This window comes from Hirundo rustica, chromosome 3 (assembly GCF_015227805.2).
Source record: "Hirundo rustica isolate bHirRus1 chromosome 3, bHirRus1.pri.v3, whole genome shotgun sequence".
NCBI classification, from domain to species: domain Eukaryota; kingdom Metazoa; phylum Chordata; class Aves; order Passeriformes; family Hirundinidae; genus Hirundo; species Hirundo rustica.
This window is the reverse complement of record NC_053452.1, coordinates 50,072,106-50,084,441: the sequence shown is the minus strand read 5'-3', so window position 1 is coordinate 50,084,441 and position 12,336 is coordinate 50,072,106.

Below are 12,336 nucleotides of genomic sequence, written 5' to 3'. Positions count from 1 at the left end.
GCCAGAAGTATGTGCAAGGAACCAGGCAAGGCCCAGCGGACTCCATTGGTCTGAGACTTTGTAGCACACTATTCCAGTGACTCCAGAGCTGGAAGTACATGCTAGAGCTTGGGAAAAAAAAACAACAACAGACTTTTCCAGGGCAGTAGATCCCCCTGCTAGGTATAATCAGCTGTTCCATGCTGTTCCAAACAGCCGCCCTGCAGGATCAATGGATGGCAATGCACTTTGTATATTTTTTTTTCAAAGCAATAAAGTTTAGAAAGGAGTACCACTCCGTGCCCCACTGAGTAAGTAAAGGCTTCTCATTTTCTGTGAATTACTTTCCCCTCACCTTAAAAAAACCTCCCCAGTTGAAAACTTAGGGCTGGAATTATTGTTCTGCATTAATGAGATGCTCTTGTAGGACAGTTACAGATAAGGTTAGGTCAGCGTCTTAATTTATAAACCCCATTATTTAAGGATTCTGCACGTAGGTATAATAGATATTTATGCTAGAGATTTTATTAGATACGTGCTGAAATTTGGGTAGATGAAATTTTTTGATTAGTTAAAAGAGAACAAAGAGAAAGAACAGCTGGGCTGTCAGGTTGTATTTGGTGAACGTTCATTACCTTCTTCTCACCTGGTTATTTACTGTGTATGAATAATGTGTTCTTACCCGTGGTTTGTCCTAGACTCAAAACTGGGAGTTTGCTGGTGCCTAAAATGCTCTAGTCTAGAAATACTATATTTTGCAAGTGGGTTGGTCAAAGAATTACAGGTAGGTTTTGTAGTTAGAATGAGAAAATCCTGAGTGATGAGTGTGGATAAGTACTCTACATAATAGCAGACATCAAGGAGTCCAGCTGTGTGCTTGAAAGGAGTTTACTTCTTCCTTGCTGGGAACAAGGCAATGCTTGGTGCTTCGGCATTCAGCGTGGCTCTGGGACATGCAGAGCCTTGTCATGCCACAAGGTCTGTGTGCCCAGGCCCGTACCCAGCAGGGCAGAGCAGGGCTGGTCTGTGGAAAGCAGAGGTCCAGGGCTCCAAGAGAACCTGGCAAGTTCTGACATCACAGGAGTCAAACCCCAAACAGCCAAAGTGCAGCGGAGGCTGTGCAGAGGAGGATCTCAGAGACTTGCCGCAGTGCCACTGTCAGCAGTGACAGCAATACCCACCCTCAGCAGAGCAGCTTGTCAGTCTCATCCTGATTAGGTGATCCCAGCGCGGTCAGTCCTTGTTTTCACAGTGCCTGCCCTGCACAGACAGATGTACTACTTCTCCACAAACTCAGGGGGGGAAGTGGGAAGAAAGTCACCTCTTGTATTCCCTTGACTCAGCAGCGCAAAACTGCCAGACGGTGGCAATTAGTCACACTGCCAGTAGAAGTCATTTGTGTTTCAATACATAATGCATTCCATTTTTAATTTCTAGAGAGGATTTTGTACCAGTATAAGTACAGACAAGAATCCCATGTGATTTTTAGAAATTATTTGGAAGTCTGCAAATCTCATGCACCCCCATCAGCATAGCTTCGTCCTGCTAGTGGGTACCAGAAAACGTCACAAGACCAAATTAAAATACCAGGCAAAGAAACAGCTGCATGTTATCTGGAGTCCTCAGTTGCTCCTGTTGTATTGTTCACAGTGCTTTCAACAGGAACCCAGGATATTTGTTAGATGTCACAGGATTTTTATATGGTTTCATCTTCACAGATACCAAGAGAAGAAACAATCTGGAGCAAAGTTCTTGTTTTGACTGCCTGGTCAGTGCTGGCTCTACTTAGTAATAGAAATCATAAGACTGTTGGCAACGTTTATGATAGGAGTCCTGCTTGCTCAGTGAGCGTCAGAGTTAAGCCATATCCTTGGAGAAACTGTGTTCATTTGGCTCCCTGCTGGTGTGTTACAAATACTCTGCTCCCTTGAGAAGCTTGATGACCCCTGTCAGTGGGTTTTTGTAAATAGGATAAGGGTATTACTCCCTCTGCATTTAAAGAACTAACACAGGAACCTCTTTTGGAACCACTATTTGTTTGCAATGACTACAGAGAGAGGACTCTCATTACTCCTGGTTTTTAGTTTAAAGATTATGTGGTTGGATAGTTGAGGGTTTTCATCTCTGCTTTGGACAGTGTTTTGCTGTTTTCTAGGAACCCTCTGCTGTGAAACTGTACCAATACTTATAAATCAGCAGTGACAGCTGTGCTAATGCTCACAGGATTGTTAGAGAGCTGCTGTGCATGTCAGTCACTTCCCTCTTCTGTTACCCTGGTTTTTCTGAGCCTTTTGATTTTCTTAAATGGAGTCAGATCTTTTTAGTTATTGTACAATATTAAGAGCAGTTCTACCTTTTTCCCACAGATGTAACATAAACAAATCCTTTGTTTTTCGTTCTCTGTCCTTTGTTTGCATATTTCTAACCTGAAAACAATTGTAACTGACAATTGGTCTGGCCACTGAGGCTGAGGGGTGGAAACCCCAAAAAGCCAATCTTCTGCTAGACCCAGAAATGTATAAAAAGTAAAAAATAAACAAAGGGTTTTCTTCTTCTCTTGGCTCTCTCAGCTGTGGGCTGGAATCAGAAGGACCTCTGCCTTGCGAGAATCTCTTGTCTGCGTGTGACTGCTTTGTGTGTCTCAGTGACACTCTTCTATCTATTTTCATACTGATGCAAGGACAAAATGTAATGCAATAAATGATGTCCCTCTTTGGCTGGCCCAACTAGTGACACTGCCTACACAGAAGGAGTTGTGAGAAAACACCTTTAAAATCACATCTAGTTGAAGGCTGTATTGATTGCCAATTACTTAGTTTAAGATTCTGCAGGAGCCACTGCTGTGTGTAAAGGCAATAACCGTGGGGAGGGAGGTGAATTAACAGAACACAAGCTATAAAAATTACTAGGTTGTTAAAGCCACTGTTGTTGCTGTGTCTGGTGAACTGAAGTGTTAGAGTCTGATGACCCACAGGGTTAATGCAAATTGCCACTTGCATGTGATAAAGGCTCTGCCTTCCAGGTTTCCCAAGGCAGAGACAGCAAACTAGATTGACACGTTAATATAATTATAAATGTTTTTTTTCTTGAAACAGTGTTCATGTAGAGATGATTTTGACTGACATTATAGCTACAGAAGAGTTTTATAATTATCATAAAAAGTAAAGAAAAAGGTATTTGTTCTTAAAACAAGTCAAACTTGTGAAGAATACCCAACGTAAGCTTAATTTCAGGCATTTTTGTTCCGATTACTGTTATGTATTTAGAAAATATCTCCTCAAATTAGAATTGCTTTAGCCTCTCAGTTCAACTCCAAAACATTTTCCATGATAGCTTCACTTCATATTTTAATTGACTGGTAAATTAATGCAAGCTGTAACTGAGATAATATTGCAAGGCGATGAAATCAGGGGAATTGAACATTTAGAGCTAAGATGCTAAGTCTGCTGAATTTTGAAGCTTGACTTGTTTTTCTTATTCTCCTGTAATTTCTTCTGTCATTTGCATTCATATGGACTGGTACAGTTTTGTATTTATTCTTGTTACAGTATCTCACATTGCTGAATATTTCTGTGACTTAGAGTCAATTGCACCTCCGACCACAGTAGGATTTCCTTCAGCCAATAGATACATTGGATATGAAACTTCTGACAGTTCTTTTCAGTTTTTATTTACCTGACATTACATTTGTCAGAGGTGTCCAGGGAACAGCTTTTGCTCTGTATGGGAACAGGTTGCTGCCATGGCGCCATGGAAGAAGTTCAAGCTCAGAGCCTTGTCCTGGTTTCACTAGTTTAGTAAAACTAGTCCTAGCTGAAAACCTGCCTCTCACCTTTGTAAATGGGATGCGGGCAACAGTGAGATTTAAGCTGTAGTACCTCTTCCCAGGCAGAGAGAAAATGAGGGGGGGTTCTTTCTACAAAGGTGATCAGTCATTGATGTGGGTTTGGATGCTCTGGCTTTGCAGTGGCACTGAGCAAGTGGTGGTGATTAAACACTGAATATAAGGGCAGCAAGTTATGTTCCTTGAAATCAAGTTACAGCTGTGCATCAAAACTGTCTCACCCATAAGGCTGGTCTGTAACCTGCTTGACAGTGAAAGTCCCACACAAGGTGTCCCTGCATGTCTTGGAGTCAGCAGCAGTGCTCTGCTGGGTTTTGTTACAAGGCAGACATCAGAGTTAAGTCTGGAGAGAGAGTTAAGATTGGATTATATTCCCAGAGACTAGGTATTAATATTTTTTTCCCAGCAAAATGTGCTGCAAGCCTCACACCTAAACCTTGTGGGTTTTTGTTTGTTATTTTTTTTATTCTCCTGAAAGAAGGATAAGCAAAGGCTGCCCACATGTTGGTTTGCTTCTGACAGGACTTTGACCACCTTGCACACAACAGATTATCCCTGTGTCTCAAGGTATACCTACCCAGTTTCAGAAAGCCAGTTATGGAGTAGGGTAAAAAATACAATTAGAGGAATACAGAGAGAAAAAAAAAATCCCAAAAATTAGCTCAGCATGAAATTTCTTATTGCAGCATGCAGAGAAGTGGATCCTTAGCTAGCTGTCTTTGTGTAAGGGAAGAGGAGGGGATGGAGCTCTGGGTCAGTGGAACTGGTGGTCTTTATCAAAAAGGCCACTGGAGGAGGCCTTCGGGGCCAGGTCTGCGGATGGTAAATCCCAGTGCTGCTCCTCAGTATTTGTATGTCAAGGATGCTGAGAAATGCAGGGGCACTTGTCCAGTACACTCAGCACCCCGTGACTTACAGGTGCTTGTCCATGAGCAAAGAATGCACTCCTACTCTAGGACACTTTCAAAATAAAATCATAGAACCCTTTTGCTTTCCAGTGGCGCATTAGGTGCAGTAGGGGAGGGCACTGCCTGGTGTGTACTCAGGGTGTTTGTTAATGCAGGCAGCCATTCAAGAGAAACAATCTTTAATGGTCACAGTGAGAAGTGCCAATCTCCAGTGAGACAGTGTACAATTCTGTCAGTCCTGCTTTGCAAGGCAGCCGGGTCCTTCCCACACCACCACCTCAGGGCCCTGCCAGCACACAGGACATCTCAAACATCACAGTCATTAGTAATGCAGAACACTCCTACAAGAGACCAAATCCGCTGCAATGATGGGAGGGAACAAGATGTGGGAATGCAGATCTAAGGCAATCAAGTATCTTTGAATCTTTACAACAAGGATGCTGTGATGAGGGGCAAATTAAAATCTGTTTTAACTAAGGGGGCAGTACAAGCACTTGCAGTAAATTATTCATAATCACATGTCACTGCATGGTCTTGCAACAGATTTTCAGGCAGGAATCTTCTCCCATTGCTCTGTTAATGGAGAGATTTCCAGAAGGCTGCAGTTTTGAATTGCTCAGAATTACCTGAAGTGATAGTTCTTTCCTTAGCTTATGAATTAATTCTGATCACCAACTCAATTTATAACTTTTCACTTCTGAAACACCTTCTTCTGCAATTCATTCCTCACAGTGTTCATCTGTAAGCTTACTTTATAGGTACGTATATAAAAGCAATATACATAATTCAGGGATTAATTTCGTGTCATAAAATAAGCCATCATAAAATAAGGCAGCCATCATAAAATAAGTTTTTTCTCTATTATGTGAAGTGTGATTTCCTGTTTGTTTAACAGATCTTTAATAGTACAGTAAAGAAAGTATTCCTGAATCCTGTAACATTACAGCAGCTGATAGCTGTATTTATTGTAATTACCTGGAAAAACACATTTTGATCACCACATGCTGACCTGGCTACTGTAAGTGACTCTGCCACGTGCAAAGTCCCCCCTGAGATTCGTCTTGATGTTTTTCAAATTGACCTGAATTTTCATATCCATAAATAACTGCAAGTACACACAAGTATTAGCATGAAGGAGTTGGAGTGCATTTTATTCAGTTCACATCTTTAATTGCTAGGCTTAAAACAAAGACTTTGATTGATGGAAATGTGGGAAATGAGTTGTTTAGAATATGTTCAGTAAAGAGTTATTTGTTCCAGAAAACTGGTGCAAAATTTTCACACTGCCTTAAAAATCCCTCAAACTCTAGGCCTGATTTCATTTCTCTGTTTAGTCTGAAGATCTCTCTAAACACTGGCAACACTCGCCATAGATTTAAAGGTTGCAGTTAAATTATTTTGTAGATATCCGGTTTGCTCCATCTACTCCATCTGTTAAGGAAGAGTTTTATTTCTCTCTCAAAAAGCTCTGCAACTCTTGGAATTTTAAGGATTTCATTATTTTTGGTGTATTACTCTGTATATCAATCTCGTAACAATGCTGGACCATATCAAAATGCTTCCACAAATGCCTATCACAAAGCATGCACAGTGTGACACCACTTTCTTGTCTCTCTGTGACTTGTGTTGAGCCTAGGATGCACTGCTGTTTTTACCAGAAGATGTGATTGATCACTGAAATAAGCTACAGCAGCAGATTCTCTGTTTTCTGAAGTCTTCAAATGGAAACTGCTGATATGCATGGAACTGGGTTGGGCGGTGCTTCCTAATGTTGAAGTGAGTGGCAGGCCTTCCGAGATGGCCCTGTCCTGTTAATTCATTGGTTTATCCCAAAAGAAAAGGGCTGTTCAATCTCCCAGCTGACTTATGTTTCGCTGAGGAGATTAAGCAGCCAGTAAACAGTGACTTACATTCTGAGAAAACTACCAAAAAATGCAACTGCAGACACACAAATTCTGTGTAATACCTGACTCCAAATTAAACGCCTAGACATGCTGGGGAAGTATAAGATTAATTCAGGTTCAGAGTACAAGTGAAGAAATTTCAGTTGAGTTTAAAAAGTCATTTGAACTGATGCTGTTAGCAATTGTTCTGAATTACCTCTAATGAATTGCTGTCAATTTATTCTGGGTAAAACCAATGTTTGCCACCAAAGGTTATGGAAGGAACATGCTTTGGGTTTTTTCCCCCCCTCCGTTTCTTTGCTGAAAAAAGCTTTTCTGCAGGACAGCTGGAGATGTTTTCAGACATGTTGTTCTGGTTTAGGGATAAATTTGGGAGAAAATGTTTGATGGGATTTTTTTGGGAAGTAAACTCAAATGACCTTTCTTTTTAACTGGTTTGGTAAAAAAGTTTTTTGGAGAAAAATGGAAAAAATTGTTTTCTTTAACAAACAAAGTGCATATAAGTATAAAGAATTAATAATATGAAATAATAAAACATTCCTCTTCTCTGTCTTTTCCAGTTCACTCCTCAACATTTTGAAGAATTCTGGATTTTGCTTTTTGCTAATGGTGCCTCTAGTGAGCTTGATATGATTGCAATATGAAGCTTCTGACTATTAATTAAGAAACCATTAACACAGGAATTCAGGGAATCTCAACTATTTTAACAAGACCCCCTGTTGATTCTGGGCACATACTGCCTCTTGGTCTCCTTTCTGGAAGACTGTAGAAAAATTCCTGCACAGTTATATTTGAACTTTCATTTTGCCCATTTTGCCCTGGCGTCTGAGGTGTTAATATCTGATCATGAATGTGCTACCAATAAGTGCAGAGGAAAATTCTTGATAGAAAACCTGACATCTGTTTACAGCAAATCCTAATGGTGTGTCCTAGATTAGCAGAAAAACTTAACACATTGATGTTTAAGTCTTTTTTCATGAATGTTTCATCACTAGCAGTAATAAGTCTTTGTACGTCAATAATTTTCTGCTTGATCCCTTTGATCTTCTTCCAAATTAAGTCATATTCTCACTTGCACTATCACCTAAATGCCAGATGCTCACAGCCATTTAGGCATATCTGTGCTGACTCACACCACAGCAGCTTTTAAGGTGTGTGGGTTTTGCAGCAGAACTCATGAGTATGTCACAGAATCACAGAACCACAGAATCACAAGTTTGGAAGAGACCTTCATCGAGTCCAACCCATGCCCTAACACCTCAACTAAACCATGGCACCGAGTGCCACATCCTGTCTTTTTTTAAACACATCCAGGGATGGTGACTCCACCACCTCTCCGGGCCAATCATTCCAGTACTTCATCACTCTTTCTGTTAAAATGTTTTCCTAATATCCAACCTATATTTCCCTTGACACAGCCTGAGACTGTGTCCTCTCATTCTGTCAGTCACTGCCTGGAGAAAGAGACCAACCCCTAGCTGTCCACAGCCACCCTTCAGGAAGTTGTAGGGAGTGATAAGGTCACCTCTGAGTCTCCTTTTCTCCAGGGTAAACAACCCCAGCTCCCTCAGCTGTCCCTCACAGGGTTTGTGTTCCAAGTCCCTCACCAGCCTCGCTGCCTCCTCTGGACGCACTCAAGCATCTCAACGTCCTTCCTAAACCCAGTGTCCTGGGTGGATTGGCTCCAGTGGACACGGGTGGGCCCTCAGGGAAGGAATACATGGCATGCAGGGAAGGAGTACTTGGCACCTGGTATTGGGACATAATGGGTGCCCAAGGAATGCTACAGAGCAGATGTAGTAGAGTCCCAGGTGGCTGAAGCCTTGCTGGGCTGCTTGGCTCATGGATGAGTACCACTGTGAGCATGGCACCAGAGCTCTGATCTCCCTCACCCCAGAAGCCATCATCCTCTGCTTGCTTGTGGTCAACCACCTCACACTTCTTGTACTGCTGAGCCATGTGTCAGGGTAAAAGGAGGGCTGGCTGCTCCCAAAAGGCAGGTGAGATGCGAACTTAAGTGACTGATATCCGTGACTGCCCCAAGCAGTGCAGAAAGGAGTAAAGCCCATGTCCTGACGCTCACCTGGAGGCACCCTCTGCACCTTTCCTGGGTGACAGCTTACCCTTCACAGTGGAGGATGCAGGACAGGTGGCAGACTAAGCCTCTGCTCCAGTGAACCCCTGGTTGTTCACTATGCTCCAGCAAGTCACTGACGAAACACATGGTGTGTTTGTAGGGAGGCTGGAGATCTACTTGCCTTGAAACCATTTGCAAGTTTTCTTGCTACCTTTAAAACAGTGCTCCTTTTCCCCTGTAGTAGGGAAAGGAGCCTTTCTCCATGCAGTTACTGGGCTGTCTTCCATGGCAGTGCATACAGTCCAAGGTATCAGACCCTGTGGACAGAAGAGCTGCAGCTAGATCCGTAATGCCACCTAGAGTGAGATTGTTTTCTGGTGGTTTTACTTCAGATTTTTCAATTTAGCCCTTAAATCTTCAGATTAGGTATCATAGCTTCCATTTGCTAGGAAGACACCTTCCCAGTCCCAAAACTCAAAATCCTGAGACTTCAAATACCAAAGTGCAACTCTTTGTTACACAAATATGCAATAATTTTTTTTGACATTTCTTATGACCTTATACAGGATAGTAGGTGCAGAAAGTGGCTTCTGAATACTTAAAGTGACATTAATTACTTGCATGTCACGTACCCAGGAATATGAAAGCCCAGCTGGTAAAACAATAGACAATAAATGAGAAAGCGTTTAGCCTGAAGACTGAAACTCATCATGGGACTTACTACGTGAACCAAAGCTGCAGCAAATAGGTCAGCGTACTTTCAATACAGTTGGGCTTTGCTAGTCAAGTTTAAAAGAAACTTTTCAAACAAGTGGGTATTTATAGCACATAGAACTTTAATTGTAAGCTCCTGTTGCCCCAAGTATGTTAATTTCTTTTCTTTTTCAGTATCGTATTTTCTTCATCTCACCCCCAGTTTCTGATAAGGAATGTTATTTTTCAGATAGCCTTAATGTAAATAATCTGTCCTGTAGCTACAGGTCACCTTGTGGATTTATTAGAGATGAATCAATTCATTGTATCTTTAGGGAGAAAACTGGCATAGAAACGAGGTAAGAGAGTAAATAGGTGCAGTGGTTAATAACCATGAGAAAAATTTGCTCTCTCTTCTTCCTCACAGAGTCCCTATTCAAGCTGGCAAGGCACATGTCAAAGTGCCCACAAATAATTACACTTGAATCCCTTCAGCTGATACGTAAGTGAAAAATACCGTGAAAAAAGTTTCAGTAACTTCTATCTGTGGCAAGGACAGCGAATGAAAAGTATAAATAGGCCCTCTCCATGCAGCCCTGCTCACTCAGGTGGTCCCTGGCTGACCACAGGCATTTACTTGTTCCAACCCTTTGTGTAGGACAAGCACCCTGGACCTGTCAGGCTACAGCCCATCTCTGTGAGTGAGGGACACTCACTCATCCCGGCTCAGGTTTTTAACCGGTCAGCACTGAGTTTTCTTGCTGTGGTCTCCCTCCTGGCTGTTACTGCTGCAGGTAAGGAAGAACCCTTTACTGCCTTCAGAGCATCCGGTAGCAAACCCAGTCCTTTGGGTTGGGAGAAAGAAGCTGCCATTTAGAGCGATTCAGAAACAGAGGGAAAACCAGGAAGAACATGGCGAGTCTGAAAGGACTGTGTGGCAGAACAGTAGGTAGTGTGGGAGTGAGATGAGGAAAACAGGGAAGTGGGAAGAAAGAAGGTGACCCACTCAGGGATTGCTACCATCATTCACACTCCACCAGCTGTACATAAAAAGCAGCATATGGTCGCATTTTCTTGGCTTGTTACACAAAGGTCAGCACACAGCTCTGTCGAGGATAATGATCAGTTCACGAGGGCCTGATCATCCTAATGGAGCTGCAAGATTCCATGAAAACTGAACTCATTATTTATTGCAATGTGCATAAACACAGGTGAGGGCTTTTCTCGCAAGCAGCTCTTGGCCCGGTAACAACTCTGCCCAGCTGTGTTAGGGAGTGGCTCCTTAATGTAACCTCAGAGGGGTACTTTGGGCATGAAAGGGATCTTGTATGATTGCAGGCACAAGTAAGAGGTGTGCACGTGTGATTTCACCTTCCCTTCTGGGCCCTACAGACACATGAGCTGTTCCCAGAGATCCTCTTAAGTCAAAATTATCTACTTACCTTTAGACACCTCTGCTGAAAGTAACTCAAATAAAATGGATTTCCTTACTGGCCTAAAACAATTTTTAAGTGACATTTGTTCAACTCTAAAAAAAGAAAATTTTTATTTGATTTTGTACTTTCGGGCTTCTTCTAAAAAAAATTCTATGGTGAAAAAATTTTTTTTCTGTTGTATTCTGGATCCAAATTGAATAAAGATGCATAAGCAATTTTGATCGTAAGTCTATTAATCTAATTTTACCAAGTAAAAATCATCAAGAATAAACTTTGGAGATATCAAAAAAAAAAAAAAATTGTAACTATTTTGAATTAAAAAGTAAAAATGTTTAATTTCTTCAAGATTAATTCCATGGGTTATGAATTTCCATTCTTTTTATACCAAAGTACTGGAAAATATTTTTTCGACACTTGTTAGCATTTTCTGATTAATTTTCTTTTCTGTGGGTGAAACAATAGTCTTCATTAAAGAAAAAAACAAAGAGTTGATTTTGTTTTCCATTTCATTTTTTAATGACAAATATGTGCTATACCCCAGGCTACTCTTGTTTGTGTGGCAAGATGCCTGTGTCACTTTGACTGAGTCGTGCCACTTAGCCATGTTTTTCACTGGCACGATTTCTTACCTCTGGGGGTGTTTTTCCAATTTGTCTTAGCTCATGCAAAACCAGGGTGAGCCTTGCTAATGGTGAGGGACCTGAAGTGACCCAGTAATTTAGATTTCTTATGGTGCCCAGGAATTGCATCTAAATGGCTTCTCTGGGATTGGAGCTGAGAAAAAAAAAAATAAATTAAATGTCGAAATAGAGAGAGTATACAATCAGTTGCCTTGGTGTACAAACATTGCTCCTACAGAAGCACTCCTGGATGGCTCAGGAGTGATCCTCATTTCATCAAGGCTTTATCCTCAAGGCTTTATCTCTCAAATAATTTGTGCCCATATTTGTAAAACTCTCCTCACACATAAAATATCATCAGTATAAAATACTCTCCTACCATAGAAGCCGTGATTCCGCATGCTGTTTTGATTTTGCAAAATTCTGTGGTGCTGTAGAATCAACATTTACTAGTAAGTGAAAAAAGACGTTCTACAGGCTTTTGTCTCTCCCAAGCTGAAAATTCATTAATATTTATTAAAGAACAGGTGTAACTGAAATGATGAGGAACTCACTTGTATGGTGCCACAATTTTCAGCTAGTTAATTTTAAATTTGTAATTAGATTTTCTCCAGCAATCTAATTACTGAAGCCAAGGGAGCACCTATATTGCAAGAGGAAGATGAACTAAAAGTAATTTTATTGCACAACTTACCCTCAGATTCTAAAAATCAATGGCAAAACTCCTCCTCCAGTTTAGCTGATTCTGCTCAATATGCAGGATTCAGTCCCCCACTGCATGGCTGGTGTGGTAACGACTCTTTGCATTCACTGAAAATTAAAACTGCCCCAAGGAATTCAGAGCAAGCACTAGGCTGACCTGTGCAGATGATGAA